The sequence below is a fragment of the Schistocerca cancellata genome, chromosome 1 (assembly GCF_023864275.1).
Source record: "Schistocerca cancellata isolate TAMUIC-IGC-003103 chromosome 1, iqSchCanc2.1, whole genome shotgun sequence".
NCBI lineage: Eukaryota > Metazoa > Arthropoda > Insecta > Orthoptera > Acrididae > Schistocerca > Schistocerca cancellata.
In genome coordinates, this window is record NC_064626.1 from 855,051,967 (window position 1) to 855,064,357 (window position 12,391).

General features: G+C 43.8%; 1 non-coding gene across 1 annotated transcript; it reads left to right on the forward strand.

Annotated features, from left to right (window-relative positions):
- Window positions 1-9,526: 9,526 nt before the first annotated feature.
- On the forward strand, window positions 9,527-9,600 carry Trnas-cga (transfer RNA serine (anticodon CGA)). The gene has a single exon. It is a non-coding gene; the product is annotated as a tRNA-Ser (tRNA).
- The last annotated feature ends 2,791 nt before the right edge of the window (window positions 9,601-12,391 follow it).

Consider the following 12,391-nt stretch of genomic DNA (forward strand, 5'->3'; position numbering starts at 1 on the left):
GACGGCAATCAGTCACGCTGACCACTTTTTTATTTTTTGTATTTTATTTTGTTTAAATTTTTATTTTTTTTAAAATTTTGTTCGTTGTTGACCGTTGTGTTTGGTCGTTGCGGACGTTGCAAGACATCCTGTTCAAGTTCTGTGGTTGGTCCTTCCACTCAGTTTTTTATTACAGAGGCCAACCGGCTCTCTGACCGAACACGCTGAGCTACCGTGCCGGCTATTACACATTATATACATAAACGATCTCACAGACAGGGCGATCAGCGATCTGCGGCTGTTTGCCGATGATGCTGTGGTGTACGGGAGTGTGCTGTCGTTGAGTGACTATAGGTGGATATCAGATGACTTAGACAAAATTTCTGGTTGGTGTGATGAATGCCGGCTAACTCTGAAAGTAGGAAAATGTAAATTAATGCAGATGAGTCGGAAAAACAATCCAGTGATGTTCGAATACAGCATTATTAGCCAGCTGCTTGACGCGCTCACCTCGATTACATATCTAGGTGTAACATTGCAAAGCGATTTGAAGTAGAACGAGCGTGTAAGAATTGCAATAGGGAAGGTGTTTTTTCGGAGAATTTTAGGAAAGTGTGGTTCATTTGTAAAGGTGGCCGTATACGGGACGCACTAATCATTTTTGAATAATGCTCGAGTGTTTGGGATTCGCACCAGGTCGGTTGGAGGGAAGACATTGAAGCAATTCAGAGACAGGCTGCTAGATTTGTTACCGGTAGGTTCGAACAACACGTAAGTATTACGGAGAAGCTTCGGGAACTCAAATGGATATCGCTAGAGGGAAGGCGACATTCTCTTTCGAGGAGCACTATTCAGAAATTTGAAGCTGACTGGCGGATGATTCTCTAGCCACCAACATACATTTCACGTAAGGACTACGCATATAAGATAAGAGAAATTAGGGCTCGTACAGAGGCGTATAGACAGTCGTCTTTCCCTCGCTCTGTTTGCGAGTAGAACAGAAAAGGCTCAAATGGCTCTGAGCACTATGGGACTTAACATCTGAGGTCATCAGTCCCCTAGACTTAGAACTACTTAAACCTAACTAACCTAAGGACATTACATACAGCCATGCCCGAGGCCGGATTCCAACCTGCGACCGTAGCAGCAGCGCGGTTCCGGACTGAAGTGCCTAGAACTGCTCGGCCACACCGGCCGGCACAAAGAAGGCCACAGCGGCCGGCAACAGAAAAGGAACTGACTAGTAGTCTTAAAAGAGTACACTCCACCAAGCACCGTACGGTGATTTGCGGAGTATGTATGTAGACGTAGACGTAGATGTAAAATATGTCCCGTCTCAGTAACTTAAAATTTCTTTCGCTGGTCAAATCGATCTACGTTACGAATAAAAATTACACTGTAGATCTTTATGTGGAGAATGTCACGGAGTGCTATAGATCTGAATGCCTTAGATATGGCCACTTCTAGTAACGATGTGTAAAATATGCCGGACCGCACGAAATACCCGAATGCAATTTCTAGGGATTTGTTCAATGTGGCTACTGCCGTAGCTTCCATCTCGCCGGGAACAAAAACTGCACTTCATTTTCTAAGTCGAAGCGAACGAAGTGTAATACTGTGTAATATGACAATACAGTTGGTAGCTAGTATGCAGATCGTGCTGCTACCCTTCCACCGGTTTTCTGTGCTTCCGACGTTTCTTACCGCCTCAGCAGTGCGGTTTATCGGAGCCTCTCACAGGCAACCTATTACTTGCTGCCGGCCTCGTCGCCGCAGTCTGCATATTATTCCAGCCCAGTTCCACACGCTGAAGCGTCATGAGACTCAGGTGACCGTGGCGCTGCCGGGCTGTGGAAGTGCTACTGTAACTGCACCTACAACGCAATCACCACGGACTAGGCCGGGCCCACATTCCTTCCGTCAGAGTGGAGGCAGCAAGTAACAGAGGACTTTCTTGTAAGCCTAATGCAACGTCAAATGGTTCAAATGGCTCTGAGCACTATGGGACTTAACATCTATGGTCATCAGTCCCCTAGAACTTAGAACTACTTAAGGGGCTCCGGAACGCCCTATACTTGCAATGTTAAAATAACGCTTATAAATTACATCTTTCCTCACAAAGTATTTGCGGTAGGAAGTTGAACTTTTTACAGATTATTTATTGGAATATGGGCTACAACTTAACACAGGGAGTTTACAAAATTTTAGTTCAGTTATTAAAGATGATTTTTTTTCAATTGTAATGAAAATTCACAACATTTTTTTGCAATTTTTTATTTATATATTCAAAAATATACAGTTTTTTGGAAAAAGGCTGTGTTAAATTATGCAGAAGGTACTGTGTAACATTTACTGAAAGTTTGAAACAAATATGTTTGGAAGATCCTTAGAAAACATGTAATTAGTATAAGAAAATAAAAGTTTTGGGAATCGATCCTCCAGCTTTCTCTTGTTCCTCCTCCTGTTTACTCTTGCTTGTATTTCTAGACTCTTTACAGCCCTGTCTGCAGCCCGAAGGCGTTCCTTGTCTAAAGCAAGCATCGCTTGTACCATGTTAGAACCTATCTTCATTCCCATATTTCTAAATACCTTGCACCTTACAATGTTGCCATCATTGAAAGTCGCAACAGCATCATACACACCAAAGTGAAGTGTTTCTATTCCGACAAATACAGTCTTGGGGATTCTCGACCATATAACACTATTTACACTTTCATTGGGGTTTTGAGTTTTTCCGTGAATACACTTTTTCAACAGTTCAGGTGCTGCTAAGTCTCTGAAAATAGGTTTAGCCACAACACATACTTTATCTCACATCACTAAAATGTACCTGATGAACACGGACGTTAATAATAACACCATTTGACAGCAGTTTAACAGCGCCACAGTGGGTCACGCCCATGTAGAACACATTTCAAAAAAAATTTAAAAATAGTTGTAGTCTTCGGAATCGAATAAATTACATATCTATTAAAAGGTAATAGTCTGCAGATTCAGAAAACGCAAAAAAGTAAAAATTGGACTTTTCATGATTTTGAGCCTTTCCGGAGCCCCTTAAACCTAACTAACCTAAGGACATCACACAACACCCAGTCATCAATGCAACGTCACCTAACGGTTTTTCTCCTGAGTAGTTGCTGACTAACCAGCAATCCAGCACGTATCCTTTCATGCCCAGTAGCGAACTCGCTCCTAACCTGCAGTCTATGTACTGGCTTGAATTGCGAATTAATAAAATAAACGGACATATTAATAACGATAAATGAATCATCAATAAAAATGATTCTCTTTTAACGTGTGTAGTTGACGTAGACCACACCAGATAATTATGTTGAATTCCATTTATTCTTGGAAGTATATCTCAACTAAATGGAAAGTGGTCCTACGGTACCCAATGAAAATACAGACAGAAAATAACCTTCTTAAACACTGTAAAGTTGCCTTGCTAGAATGATAACAGCATCCCCAAGCTAAATAGTCGTCCAGGACGTGCCGAAACTAAGTCCACTTCGTGGTACAACATACGAAATATTCACAAAGTCAAAACAGTTCAGAGCTCAACATGATGATGTACAAATTAACACATGTGAGGTAGCTAGTAGAAACTCATACTCCATCCATTCTCAACTCCGTAATGCAGTCGGAAAAAGTCAGTAGTAAAGCAGCCTTTCACCACCAAGAAGCTATCATCTACACCAAGGGTGGCCAAACTTTTCGGTAGACGGGCCAATTTCCCTGCAGGCCGCATTACCAGTTACCGTTTTGGAGCCAAAACAAGAAAGAAATATTAATTTATTTTTTAAAGGAAATAAGAGAAATCTGACAAAAGAACATTTATTACATTTTAATGAAATACACTACTGCCCATTAAAATTGATACACTAAGAAGAAATGCAGATGATAAACGGGTATTCATTGGACAAATAAATTATACTAGAACTGACATGTGATTACATTTTCACGCAGTTTGGGCGCATAGATCCTGAGAAATCAGTACCCAGAACGACCACCTCTGGCCGTAATAACGGCCTTGATACGCCTGGACATTGAGTCAAACAGAGCTTGGTTGGCGTGTACAGGTACAGCTGCCCATGCAGCTTCAACACGATACCAGCTCATCAAGAGTAGCGACTGACGTGTTGTGACGAGCCAGTTGCTCGGCCACCATTGACCAGACGTTTTCAGTTGGTGAGAGATCTGGAGAACGAGCTGGCCAGGGCAGCAGTCGAACATTTTCTGTATCGAGAAAGGCCCGTAGAGAACCTCAACATGCGGTCGTGAATTATCCTGCTGAAATGTAGGGTTTCGCAGGGATAGAATGAGGGGTAGAGCCACGGGTCGTAACACATCTGAAATGTAACGTCCACTGTTCAAAGTGCCGTCTTGCGAACAAGAGGTGACCGAGACGTGTAACCAATGGCACCCCACACCATCACGTCGGGTGATACGCCAGTATGGAGATGACGAATACACGCTTCCAATGTGCGTTCACCGCGATGTCGCCAAACACGGATGCTACCGTCATGATACTGTAAACAGAACCCGGATTCATCCGAAAGAATGACGTTTTGCCATTCGTGCACCCACGTTCGTCGTTGAATACACTATCGCAGGCGCTCCTGTCTGCGATGTCTCCGAGCTGGTAGTCCACGCTGCTGTAAACGTCGTCGAACTGTTCGTGCAGATGGTTGTTGTCTTGGAAACGTCCCCATCTGTTGACTCAGGGGTCGAGACGTGGCGTCACTATCCGTTACAGCCATGCGGATAAGATGCCTGTGATCTCGACTGCTAGTGATACGAGGCCGTTGGGATCCAGCACGGCGTTCCGTATTACACTCCTGAACCCATCGATTCCATATTCTGCTAACAGTCATTGGATCTCGACCAACGCGAGCAGCAATGTCGCGATACGATAAACCGCAATCGCAATAGGCTACAATCCGACCTTTATCAAAGTCGGAAACGTGATTGTACGCATTTCTCCTCCTTACACGAGGCATCACTACAACGTTTCACTATGCAACGGCGGTCACCTGCTGTTTGTGTATGAGAAATCGGTTGGAAACTTTACTCATGATAGCACGTTGTAGGTGTCGCCACCGGTGCCAACATTGTGTGAATGCTCTGAAAAGCTAATCATTTGCATATCACAGCATCTTCTGCCTGTCGGTTAAATTTCGCGTCTGTAGCACGTCACCTTCGTGGTATAACAATTTTAAAGGCCAGTAGTGTACAGTGCTAGTGGGGTGTCTGGCTTAGTTTAACTGAACTGCGTCAATGTTGATGTCAACTGAAGTTATTGTTACTCGGAAAGAGTTTTCCCGATGAACATCAGTAATTCGGGTTCTCATTTGTGATTTGATGTAATTACCATGTAATGTTTCCAACTAATGAACTCATGTTTTAAGCAGGTTTGCAAAATGCTGCTTCTTGTGCAAATATGTTTTATAGAACTAAGATATTGCAGTGCCTGTGTCATTCTCATTACGATGCAAAGTTTCTTTGGACGTGCAAGCATGTGCAAAGGAACAGGCGGTGCGAAGACTATAGCTGTTATGAAATACATTAAATGTATTCGCAATTGCTAATAAGGAAAACCATCAGCTGTAGAAGGGAGTGGAATATACACTCCTGGAAATGGAAAAAAGAACACATTGACACACGTGTGTCAGACCCACCATACTTGCTCCGGACACTGCGAGAGGGCTGTACAAGCAATGATCACACGCACGGCACAGCGGACACACCAGGAACCGCGGTGTTGGCCGTCGAATGGCGCTAGCTGCGCAGCATTTGTGCACCGCCGCCGTCAGTGTCAGCCAGTTTGCCGTGGCATACGGAACTCCATCGCAGTCTTTAACACTGGTAGCATGCCGTGACAGCGTGGACGTGAACCGTATGTGCAGTTGACGGACTTTGAGCGAGGGCGTATAGTGGGCATGCGGGAGGCCGAGTGGACGTACCGCCGAATTGCTCAACACGTGAGGCGTGAGGTCTCCACAGTACATCGATGTTGTCGCCAGTGGTCGGCGGAAGGTGCACGTGCCCGTCGACCTGGGACCGGACCGCAGCGACGCACGGATGCACGCCAAGACCGTAGGATCCTACGCAGTGCCGTAGGGTACCGCACCGCCACTTCCCAGCAAATTAGGGACACTGTTGCTCCTGGGGTATCGGCGAGGACCGTTCGCAACCGTCTCCATGAAGCTGGGCTACGGTCCCGCACACCGTTAGGCCGTCTTCCGCTCACGCCCCAACATCGTGCAGCCCGCCTCCAGTGGTGTCGCGACAGGCATGAATGGAGGGACGAATGGAGACGTGTCGTCTTCAGCGATGAGAGTCGCTTCTGCCTTGGTGCCAATGATGGTCGTATGCGTGTTTGGCGCCGTGCAGGTGAGCGCCACAATCAGGACTGCATACGACCGAGGCACACAGGGCCAACACCCGGCATCATGGTGTGGGGTGCGATCTCCTACACTGGCCGTCCACCACTGGTGATCGTCGAGGGGACACTGAATAGTGCACGGTACATCCAAACCGTCATCGAACCCATCGTTCTACCATTCCTAGACCGGCAAGGGAACTTGCTGTTCCAACAGGACAATGCACGTCCGCATGTATCCCGTGCCACCCAACGTGCTCTAGAAGGTGTAAGTCAACTACCCTGGCCAGCAAGATCTCCGGATCTGTCCCCCATTGAGCATGTTTGGGACTGGATGAAGCGTCGTCTCACGCGGTCTGCACGTCCAGCACGAACGCTGGTCCAACTGAGGCGCCAGGTGGAAATGGCATGGCAAGCCGTTCCACAGGACTACATCCAGCATCTCTACGATCGTCTCCATGGGAGAATAGCAGCCGCATTGCTGCGAAAGGTGGATATACACTGTACTAGTGCCGACATTGTGCATGCTCTGTTGCCTGTGTCTATGTGCCTGTGGTTCTGTCAGTGTGATCATGTGATGTATCTGACCCCAGGAATGTGTCAATAAATTTTCCCCTTCCTGGGACAATGAATTCACGGTGTTCTTATTTCAATTTCCAGGAGTGTACTTATTCGCAATTGCGAATACATTAAATGTATTTCATAATAGCTGTAGTCGCCACAGAGCCTGTTCCTTTGGATATGCATGGAATGCAGGAATAACACAGCCAGTGCATTATCGTTATTTATGTTCCGATACCGAGTAAGTGATTTGAGTACAACGTCTGACCTGAACGGGAATATTCATAATGGATGTAGGAGTATGGATCGTAGACACATGGTTGACGACATATGGAAGTTGGATCGTGCACGGATAGCCAAACGGTAAGGCGACCGCTCGCGACAAGCGGAAAATCCGGGTTCGAGTCCCGGTCCGGCCCAAATCTTCATTGTCGTTATTCCATTCTACAGTTGCGGTTGTCCCTATTCCCAATGGCGAATACATTAAAAAATTTGTAGAACTTTTCCAAACCAACTTGATTATATTTATCTTTTAACTGTGCATCACATTGCTTTTCGCTGAATTTCGTTAGTAAATGTCCCGGTAATGAACACAATTCTACGGAGAACGGCGTAGAAAATACAGAAAGAAGCAGACGATGTTTCTTAATATCTTAAAATCGGTTTTCGAATTCGTTTTTCAAGTCAGACACCAAAGAAGCGTATTTAACCGCTGCTGCCTGTGCGACGTCCGATTGCTTTGACAGTGTAGAAAAATTTGTGCAGTTTGTTGTTCGTAACTGTTGTTTCCAAAGCCTAAGCTTAATTTGGAATGCGGAAACAACATCATGTATGACATTAGGAAATTTGGAAATTTGTGGTAAGGTCTTACGGGACCAAACTACTGAGGTCATCGGTCCCTAAGCTTACACACTACTTAATCTAACTTAAACTAACTTACACTAAGGACAACGCACGCACCCATACCTGAGGGAGGACTCGAATCTCCGACGGGGGGAACCGTGCGAACCGTGACAAGGCGCCTGAGACCGCTTGGCTACCCGCGCGGCGCATGACATTAATCAGCTGATTAGCTGGTCAGCTGAGTCGAGTATTAACATTATTTTGGTGGCTGGTTATATCGACTAAGAACGCAGAATCGGAAAGATATTCTTTACCTTCGAACACCGGGAGTCTGACTTGCTTTCAAAGATTGATTGTATTTCCTGCTTCAAATCAAACACTCGTTTCAACATTTTCGCACGGGTTAGCCACCCTACTTCTGTATAAAACGATATCTTATCATGATCTGAATCCAAGGACTTCAGAAATCCTTGGAACTGACAGCGATTCAATCCTTTCGACTTAGTAAAGTTCACTGTTTTGACAACTACCTACGTGACATTGTCCATTTTGAGGGACTCGGCACATAAATTCTCTTGATGGATAATGCAGTGAGAGTGGAGCATCGACGCACCGCCAACTTTGCGGGCCTCGTCTTCGGTCAACTGCACTAAACCTCCGTGTTTCCCAGCCATTGCTGGAGCACCATCCGTTTTAGCCCCGATAGGTTGTTAAGTTTTAACGAAAAGCCACTTAATGGTAATATAACTGCTTCCAGCAAATCATGTGACTTCGTGGTATCCTAAAGTGGATACAATGCCGCTAATTCTTCTCTTTCATTAAAATGGGCGTCAGCAACTCCGACATAAATCGCCGCTTGGGCGGTATCCGCTATATCTGTGCATTCATCCAAAGCTAGAGAATAAAATATAAACTCAGGTGCACGATGTTTTAACTTATATTCAATTTGACTTCGTGGTCCACACGTCTAGTAATAGTTTGACGAGACAGGTTTATTTTTGAGAAATCCTTTTTCTTTTCTGGACACACGATTTCAACGACGGTTTCTAAGCATTTCTATACCATTTCGCCATCTAAATGTGGCTTTGAATTTTTTTTTTTTTTTTTTTTTTTTTTTTTTTTTTTTTTTTTGCCAGAGCAATTGCATAACTCGCTACCACATGGCATATTGACTCTGAATTCGCCCTTGCAAATATCTGCTGTTGAACAGAAAGTTTCTTTTTTAAGTCTTTTAGTTGGTCTTGTCGAAACTGTCCCTTGTTCTTATCAAACATCACTGCATATTTAGTCTTGTAATGCCGCTTGATGTGTAACGTCCCCTTAGAAAAATTATACATGACTGTGCTTAAACTGCACACAATATTTTTAGCGCAACGCAATCTGACTTTCAAAAATCCCTACAAAAGAATGGCCCTGACTAACATTAACCTATACCTTTCACAAATCACTTACCTCACAAAAATCTTCGTTACTCGAACTACTGCAATACAGCGAACGCCACTACTGCCAGCTAAATAAAAGATTCAAACTACTGAAGGCACTAACTACTGATAGGCATAGTTAGCAAATGAAAGATTTTGATAGAGAACAAACAATGTGAAACTTCCTGGCAGATTAAAACTGTGTGCCCGACCGAGACTCGAACTCGGGACCTTTGCCTTTCGCGGGCAAGTGCTCTACCATCTGAGCTACCGGAGCACGACTCACGCCCGGTACTCACAGCTTTACTTCTGCCAGTACCTCGTCTCCTACCTTCCGTCGTGCTCCGGTAGCTCAGTGGTAGAGCACTTGCCCGCGAAAGGCAAAGGTCCCGAGTTCGAGTCTCGGTCGGGCACACAGTTTTAATCTGCCAGGAAGTTTCATATCAGCGCACACTCCGCTGCAGAGTGAAAATCTCATTCTTCAACAAACAATGTATTTACCTTAATAGTGTTCAAAAGTCATAATATATATAGCAGTTCATGACATTCAGTCTTACAAATTTCAAAACTCCGCCATTTCTCTCCCCACATCCACCACTGCTGGTGGCTCACCTCCAACTGCGCAATGCTGCACGCTGCAACAATGCAAACTAGCCACAGACTGCACACAGCACAGCCAGTGATTTTCACACAAAGCGCTACGTGGCGTTACCAATATGGAAATCGGGCTCCAAAGTAAACTGAGAAATGACAGTGAAGACGAAAGCAGTGTGTGAGCGCCACCGTGTAACGAATTAACTAATGTTCAAAGTAGTAATTTGGTAATTGTGCATAGAGAAATGGAGCGGGCTGCAAATAGGCAGCGAAACAATTAGTGAACAGGGAAGCATTATCGATCGATCGGTCGGCAACAGCTTGCCTCAGGAATCCGAAATGACAGGACAAAATCTTACAAATACTGTAGATTCAGGTTTTGCGTCCTCGCCGTTTTCTCAAAATAAGTCAAGACACATTTTCTGCTTTTCAAAATGCGAATATTGCCGGTTCAAATGCATTGCCGAATAGCACTGAGGAACATGTTTCAGACACCAGTGCATTTTTATTACATTTAATGCAACTAATGGGACAAAAGCTTCAAAAGTTAGACATAATGGAACAAAATCTTCAAAAGTTAGACACAATGGAACAAAATCTTCAAAAGTTAGACACAGTGGAACAAAATCAGAGACAAACACAGCAAAATCTTCAAAAGTTAGACACAATGGAACAAAAGCAGAGACAAACACAGCAACAGTTAGACTCAATGGAACAAAATCGGAGACAAACACAGCAAAAGCTTCAAATGTTAGACACCACACTTGAACAAACACGTGAAGATTTAACTACTGAGTTACATAACATTGAATCGAAATGCCAAAAAGTCTGTAATGACGTAAAAACACAAATTTGTGAGCATTTCCAACCTATTTTTTCGCGGCATGAAAATACATTACAGAATCAAGAAACAGCCATAAAAGAACTGCAAAATATTGTTCATGAAAATCATGAGATCTTGCAAGCTAAAACTGACTCAGTTGCATCTACCGATTCGGTTAAAGGACACAGTAGATACGATTTCAACACAAATGGACAGTCTGAAACTTGATTCAGAAAAACACACTGAGGAAATAAGTACACTATCGGAGAAAGTAGCCGAACTTTCGGATCAGTTCACTAACTTATCTACAAAGGTAGATGATGATCTGAATGACACAAGACCTGTAGCCATCACTGACACAGAAGAGTATGAACAAATTAAGAAATTCAAACAAAATCAGAATCAAATTAATACGCAACACAAAAGAGAAATCCGGGAAGTACAAGATCAGTTGGCACAAGCAATACAAAAATTTAAAATTTCAGAGGACACTCGCACTCCAACACGGGAAGAGGGACTTAGAAATATGGAAAAGCCACAAAATAATAACACAGGGCATTTCGGAAATTATGAAAGAAATTGGCAATGTGCACCGAATTTTGAGATGGAACCGCCGACACGATGTAACAATGACCGATATGCGACTCGCCGACACGATGATTTTGACTATAAGCTGTTCATTACTACACGTAAATTCAAAACACTTAAGAATTCTGGCAACGACATTCATCCACAAGCGTGGCTCCATCAATTCTCTCATTGTTTTCCTCCCAACTGGTCATTAGAGCACAGATTAGAATTTATGTGTGGCTACTTAGAGAATGAACCAGCTGTAAGAATGCGATCGGTCATTCACGATTGCCACAGTGAAGGAGAATTTTACCATGCGTTCCTCTCAGCAAATTGGTCTAAAGCCACACAAGACCGAGTAAAACATAGCATCATAATGATGAAACATTTCGAACAATCTGAATTTTCCAGTCTTGTGAAATATTTTGAATACATGTTGCACAAGAATCAGTACCTGTCAAACCCATACAGCCCCTCAGAACTCAACTGCATTTGCTTAATCAAATTACCTGAACATTTACGACATATTAGTTTGGCAGGACGTTGCAAAGACGACATAGAATCTTTTCAGGGACTGTTACAAGAATTGGAAATTGACACTGACAATCGCGGGACGCGAAAACAGGAACACAACAATTATAGGCTACATCCTTCACAATTCCGCGATGACAGAAATAATAACTGGACACGACAAGGCTATTCTTACAACGCAAATCGTGACCAAAACAGACACCACCCGTATGACAACCGTTGGCAGAGTAGTAATAATTACAGGAAAAGATCACCTCTCAGCGGTAATAACTATCACAGAGACAATAAGAGAAACAGACAATATGGGAACCAAAATAAGTATTAGCAAAGGAGACAGAATAACTTCAGATGCAATGGTCCACTGCGCAGTAACAACTCATGGAGAAATTCTCCACCACATGACCGACAAGAACAAAATTACAGCGACTACCGACATGACGACAGACGATATAACCTTAACAATAGACCAGAGCTAATCAGAACTTTTGGGATTCAAACAGGGCAGGGCCCTCTCGACAAGGTGAATTTGTAGAAATTAGATCTCCAAATCCCAATAACGACGCACGTCAACAAAGAGACAGACAATGACTCGCACCAGCAGGCAGTCACGTGCGCTGGCTGGGCTTGAGAAAAATAACATAAGCTAACCTTGAGAAAAACTCCAGTGTTCCTTATCGATGTAGCCAC